Genomic DNA, 7,291 nt, shown 5'->3' with positions numbered 1-7,291 from the left:
GTTGACCATGGATTAGGAATTTGCAAACCTCTGAGAATATTTAGCAGATTGTCAGCAACAAAAACACATCAGAAAACCTGTGGTTTTACTATGCCCCAGTGGTATTAAATGAACTGTAAATCACTTATTGAAAATTATTAATGGGATTGAATATTATAGTTAATTGATTTATTCTTTCATTTGTCTTATCTTCTTAAATTATTTTGTTGAAATATATCTATTTGTAAGTTCATACTAATAGAAATGTTAAAGATGAAGTCAAAAACTCTTGATTATCCAAGTAATATTTTTAAAGAAGAGTCCCTTGATGTTAGATTATAATTCCATTTTTTTGTATATGTACTGTCTTTTACCTGGTGTTTGTAGGTGTCTTATCTGACAATGCAAATCAAGTTACTATTGCTAGTAAATAAGATTAGTTGGTTTGACTTACACTGCATTATAGAAGCAATGTCTATCTTATAATAATAGATGAGCTGTATATTAAGTTTATCTCTTCCTACTGTTCATGTGATAATTGAGTCTTTAAATTTGAGTCTTTAAATTTATGAACAGTCATTTTTTGATGATGAAAAAGGCAATGGTAAGAATATACTAACTGCATAACTGAACTATGATTAGGAAATTTTAATTATACAGCAATGCAGAATTACCACCTGGGATAAAAAATGAATAAAATGTAACACCAATGTTCCTTTTTCTTTATTGTATAGGTGGTGTTTATAATCTGGGAACTTGATATAGTTTCTCTACCTTCTTGTATCCCAACTCCAACACTTTGTTCACAGGAATACTGAACAAATTGAAATGCTGAACGAATTAAAATCCTGAAAAAATTCTCTAAGAAGAAAAAAATAAAACCTCTCTCCTCCCCCTATTAAATAGAAGTAAAAGAGACAATGGATGAGTCATCTGAGAATTTAAAATTGCAATTGTTTCTTTAAAAGGAGCATTTTAAAGTGTTCCTTCTAAGAAGACACAACTACTTTTGATAATTGCCTTCCTGCTTGGTCAATAATAATAATTTAAGAATCATAAAAATAAAACAAGCAGAAAGTACAAGCAACTACTAGAGTATATAAACTGCTGAGAACTTTCATTCTTTGTAAGAGACAAATATTATATATCATTCTTATATAACCTGTAATAACCTGAGGTGCTAGAAAAATCCCTGTTGCTAAGAGATAGAGAACTTGCCTAAATTTCATTTTCAGGATTGCTAATTTTCAAATTCATATATTACAGAAGCCTGTGGAGAATAGTGGAAAACAGTCTACAGAGACAGAAGAGGACTTTATTATCTGATATGGGTTAAAAGTGTAACATACGAGATATATGATTTGGGCCAATGACTTAACATCTCTAGACACTTAAGTGGGTGAGCACATGCATACTATTGATAGAACATTTAATCTGAGCCAGGCATTGTGGGTTGTACACCTCCACATGATCCATAGGCATTTTATGTATCTTTTCTGAAATAAATCTTATGATAATGTAATGACTTAAGGAAAAACTAGCTTTATCTTATAAATTGGCATTATTTTTGAAAAACATAGTTATTTTCTCCAAATAATATGCAAGTAACAAAGCTAGGATATAAAAGTAATACTTTTTTCATTCATAAATTTATAACAACTATGTTTCATTGTATTAATTTATCAAAAGTGATCTGTTTATACATATATATTTTAATTGGAGCATAATTGCTCTACAATGTTGTGCTAATTTTGGCTGTACAGCAAAGTGAATCAACTATACATATACACATATCCCTTCTTTAGTGGATTTCCTTCCCATTTTGGTCATTACAGAGCATAAAACTATCCTTGGATTATGCTCAATAAGCTTTAACAATTACTATGCAGTATTCCACAGTAATTGTTATTCCAAGTATTCCAGGAATAACTTATTCCACACTAATATTAGTCCAGTATTCCAAGGATCAAACATCAGCAGCAGAGGGTCTCTAGAATTTACTTAAAAACAACTTTTTTCCTCAGTGTGTTTCCTACCAGCTATCTTCTAATGTAATCCTTTAATGACAGATTAAAACCATGAGAATGTTTAATATAATAGGTTCAGGAAAGTTGCATTATCCTTTATACCAAGAATTATAATGTTAATTAAAAAGAAGGAAGAACAAGTTCATGTTTCTGACTATCTTACAAGAAATAGATAAGCGAATGCAGGCTGCCTTGTGACCCTATTACATAAAATAATAGAGATTACTTTAGAAAAAACAAGTCCAGAAGAACTTCCAAGATGGCAGAGGAATAGGACAGGAAGAGCACATCCCTCCCTGCAAATACATCAGAAGTCCATCTGCATATGGAATGGCTCCTACAGAACACCTTTTGAACATGGGCAGAAGACCAAAGACTTCCAAAAAGGCAAGCCAATCTCCTTAGAACAAGAGCATTTGGATCTTCAGGGAGAACAGAATTTTCCACCATATGCTGATGGCCATGTTTCATCACTTCATTCATCAGGTGGTTAAGAAAAATGACAATGCTTAACAGCAGGGATTTTTCAGCCTTCACACTGCTGGGCTATATCTTCTTGTTCTGGAAGTAGCAAACAGGGTAATTCAATCAAGTTTTCCACCCACTGCTGTTTGACAAATATGGTCAGATTCTAAAGAGGAGTGGCCTCAACAACCCAGCTTGGATGAGAAAAGAAAAAAGAGGAACCAAAGAACACTGAGGCCAACCCAAAGAAGAGAAGGAAGAGGGAAGCCCTGCAGCAAAGAGGTAATGAGGATGGATGACGTTACTAAAGAGGAAGAGGATGAAGAGACACAGGAGGTGAAGAGATTTTTTTTTTCTTCTTCTGAAGACCGTTGTCAAATTCTAAATGCCACCTCTCATGTTTGAAGAGCTTTTCAAGACTTCTTTCCAAGTTCTCCCTAAAAGAGAATCCAGAGTGTATACATAATTGTGTAGAAAGTCTTTGTTGCATTAGCTAGTTTTGAACCAGTTCTTCATGAATTTCATGTTACACAAGCTGGAAATCTCTATGAAGCAAAATATATACCAGAACTGGCCTATCATGGGTTGTATTTGCTTTGCTCCCCTCTACACAGAGAAGGAAACAAGATTCTCAGATGTATTTTCCATCAAATACTCTACATAATATTAATGAGACAAGTGGGCAAAGGCTGCCATCACAGCCCCCTTGCCATCATGCCTCCAGTTGTCAGCAGTAGAAACCTGGTCATCCAGCTTGTAAGCTCTAGATGAACTAAAATAAACTATATATACATCTAGTCCTTTGAATTCTGCTACAACACATCTGTGGCAAGCTGTTCAATAAATCTGAATATCAAACTTATCAAAATTGCACTCATCTCACACACTAGCAAAGTAATGCTCAAAATTCTCCAAGCAAGTCTTCGAAAGTATGTGAACCAAGAACGTCCAGATGTTCAAGCTGGATTTAGAAAAGGCATAGAGACAAGAAATCAAAGCACCAACATCCATTGGATCATCAAAAAAGCAAGAGTTCCAGCAAAACATCTACTTCTGCTTTACTAACTAGACCAAAGCCTTTGGCTGTGTGGATCATAGTAAACTGTGGAAAATCCTTCAAGAGATGGGAATACCAGACCAACTGACCTGCCTCTTGATAAATCTGTATACAGGTCAAGAAGCAACAGTTAGAACTGGACATGGAACAGCAGACTGGTTTCAAATTGGGAAAGGAGTGCGTCAAGGCTGTATATTGTCACCCTGCTTATTTAACTTCTATGCAGAGAACTTCATGCGAAATGCCAGGCTGGGATGAAGGACAAGTTGGAATCAAGATTGCCGGGAGAAATATCAATAATCTCAGATATGCAGATAACACCACCCTTATGGCAGAAATCAAAGAGGAACTAAAGAGCTTCTTGATGAAAGTGAAAGAGGAGAGTGAACAAGCTGGTTTAAAGCTCAACATTCAAAAAACTAAGATCATGGCATCCGGTCCCATCACTTCATGGCAAATAGATAGGGAAACAATAGAAACAATGATAGACTTTATTTTCTTGGGCTCCAAAATCACTGCAGATGGTGACTGCAGCCATGAAATTAAAAGACACTTACTCCTTGGAAGAAAAGCTAGACCAACGTAGACAGCATATTAAAAAGCAGTGACATTACATTGCCGACAAAGGTCCATCTAGTCAAAGCTATGGTTTTTCTAGTAGTCATGTATGGATGTGAGAGTTGGACCATAAAGAAGGCTGAGCACTGAAAAATTGATGCTTTTGAACTGTGGTGTTGGAGAAGACTCTTGAGAGTCCTTTGGACTGCAAGGAGATCCAACCAGTCCATCCTAAAGGAAATCAGTCCTGAATATTCATTGGAAGGACTGATGCTGAAGCTGAAACTCCAATACTTTGGCCACCTGTGCCAAGAACTAGCTCACTGGAAAAGACCCTGATGCGGGAATGATTGAAGACAGGAGGAGAAGGGGACAACAGAGGATGACATGGATGGATGGCATCACTGACTTGATGGACATGAGTTTGAGCAAGCTCTGAGTCTCGATGATGGACAGGGAAGGCTGGCATGCTATGGTCCATAGAATCACAAAGAGTCAGACATGACTGAGCAACTGAACTGAACTGAACTGAACTGAAACCTATGTGGTTCATTCTCTGGGCCAGCTGCTCAACAAGCATCCTTGTGTGGAATATGCTTCTTTCATGGCCTGACTTTACGAATTAGCACCAAATGCCAAGATCTCATACCAGGTTTCACTCTGGATGTGGCCTTGGCTCTTCTGGAACTATCTGAACAAGAGGTTGATGACCCACTTCCCCTGGAGCATGAGAAGTTCCTGAAGCATAAGTTCTTGGTCCAGGAAATCTTACTAGCCCTCTGTATAGACAAGGACCCAATGGTCCACAGCAAGGCTATGTCCAGTTTCACACATGGCCTAGAGTCCTCTGGCACGTCCCCATTGGACAGCATTTTGGCATTTCTGGATAACACTCCTGCAGTTTCAGGAGTAGAGAGCCACCAAAGAGTGCTCAGAAAAATTCAACAGAAGAGGATTTCATGATGATGCTGAGGAACAGCGTTAGTGATGAGAAGACCAACGTCAGGAAATCTGCAGTCCAGTTCTTAGTGAATATCTTGAAACACTGTGCCATGTTGTGTATGAGAGACAAGCTGCCTGTCCTGCATAATCAGTGTTTTGATATCACCATATCTGTCGGCAAGCAGGCTTTTCAATCTCTACCGTGCTGCTGATGGCCCCATCCTGGTGTGTCCATCTACAGAAGGCCTGGCTAGAGGGTGTTATCCTGGCCGTGACGGACAATGAGAGCTCCTGTCTATGCCCACCTCCAGCTCTCACACCAGGATGGGGACACTCTTCTTGGCAAGGTCCTTGTGCTGTAAGCACAGCTTTCCCAAGATGAAGATGGCTTGTCCTCTGATCACAGAGGGCATGCCTCGTGTGAACCTGAAAGAGGGGCTAGAAGGTGGGCATAGGCAGGAATGTCCTCAACAGCATCATCCCATGTGAGCTCTGTGTCCACTGCACAGCCCCGATGAACAAGTACATCCCCAGCATCCGCACACATCTGAAGGACCTGAATCCTTTCTTCCAGAAGCAGACACTACTTTTGTTCACCCGCCCCCTACAGGAGGACTTCGTGAAGTGAAAGTGCTGCCTGTTCCTCTGTTTCATTAGCACACTAGTAGACCTGAACCCAGAGGTCACCAGCACCAGGGCGGTCTGTCTGGCCCATTGCTCCTGAAGAGGAACCCAAACATATTTTTCCAGCACCTCATTGTGTGCATTTTCCACTTCAACAACTTTGAGAAGCACAAAAGTTTCAATAGGTTCCCCCAGGTGGAGAGAGAGAAGTGGTATTCTCCCTGAAAGGGGATACGGACAAGGAAAAGTAGATGAAAATCTAAAAGTCTTTCCTGGAACACTATTTCACTGATGAGCAGGGGTTCAGCATCACTTCCAGAATCTTCAGCTACACCCTGGCGTTCTTTGCTGACGGTGACCTCCTGTGGACACAGAAGACAGAAAACTCCTCTCAGACATGCTTGGGTGCTCCATTTGAAGGAGATCAGGCTGCAGGCATTGAGGGCTAAACCAGAAAAGGACCAGCTTGTGGAGGAGGAGGACCTGTCCCAAGCCAAAGTGTTCATGTAGGAGGTGCAGAAGGAGCTTGCCTCAAGTTCAAAGGAGCAATTTCCTAGAGGATATTATTCCAATTATCATCTCCCTGAAGTATGCCCTAGAGAAGAACAAGATCCCAGCTCTCTGGGAACACATGCACTATCTCAGGGAGGCAATGTGGGATTACTGAGATGAAATCAAGGACTTTTTGACAGTTGACAAGCAGCTGATCACAAAACTTGAGTAGGACATCAGGTGCTACTAAGAGCAGCTGACTTAGGAGTAGGAGCTGGGGAGGTAGGCAGCCACAGACAGGGTGGCCTCAGGTGCCAAGGAGGCACAGGTCAGGTAGGTTGTTCCAAGTTTGGAAACAATGTCAGCTCCTGCTATCTGAGAAAGACTCCACGGTCACTGCTGCAGACCATCCATCCACATCCAGGCCCCATGCTACCCACATGACTGAATTTCTGTTCCTGGTGCCCAAAGACAGGCTCGTGTCAGTGAGAACCAACGTTATTCTGAATTCCTTCAGTAAGTTTGGGGAGTCATGTAGCCGGTCTTGTGGCTAGAGAGTAGAGCTATAGACCCTTAACATGTGTCCTGAGACCCCAGGTAAGTTGGGTAATGTGAATCCTTGAAGGGCTTAGAGATGGAGTCCAGAGGAGTTATTGACCTCGAAAGGAAGCGAGGGATCAGGACCCCTGAATGGACTATCCAGAATGTCATGTTCTGAGATGAAATCAGCTATGTCTCTCACTGGGCCAATCTTTTCCCCCCAGAGGCCAAACCCTCCCAACCTGGTCCAGAAGGCGCACCCTGGGAAGTCAGAGGCAGACAAAACCTGCGGACATTCTGTGTCTGTCACTGCCTGACTTGCAGACCACGCAGCCATCCCAGACTTCCCAATGGAATGTGACAATCCCCAGGAGGTTGGACTGTGAGGCCTGCAAGAAAAAGGCAATTGATCACCTCTCCCTGGAAGCTTCCATCAGGAGCACCAGGGCCACCTATCTGTTCACCTGTGTGGTTGGTCAATACCTAGTTTGGAACTGTAAGATACTAGAGAAATGCCTCATGCATTTAATGCAAATTTTAATATTTGAAAATATTTGACTTATTCTATTAGGTTCTATTCTGGTCCTAATCCTGAGCTTTCTCTTCT

General features: G+C 40.7%; 1 pseudogene; it reads left to right on the top strand.

Annotated features, from left to right (window-relative positions):
* The first annotated feature begins 568 nt into the window (after positions 1 to 568).
* LOC122696647 lies at positions 569 to 6,409 on the top strand (annotated as a pseudogene).
* Positions 6,410 to 7,291: the final 882 nt, after the last annotated feature.

The sequence above is a fragment of the Cervus elaphus genome, chromosome 6 (genome assembly GCF_910594005.1).
Source record: "Cervus elaphus chromosome 6, mCerEla1.1, whole genome shotgun sequence".
In the NCBI taxonomy this organism is placed as follows: Eukaryota; Metazoa; Chordata; class Mammalia; order Artiodactyla; family Cervidae; genus Cervus; species Cervus elaphus.
This window is presented reverse-complemented; position numbering and strand designations above follow the sequence as displayed.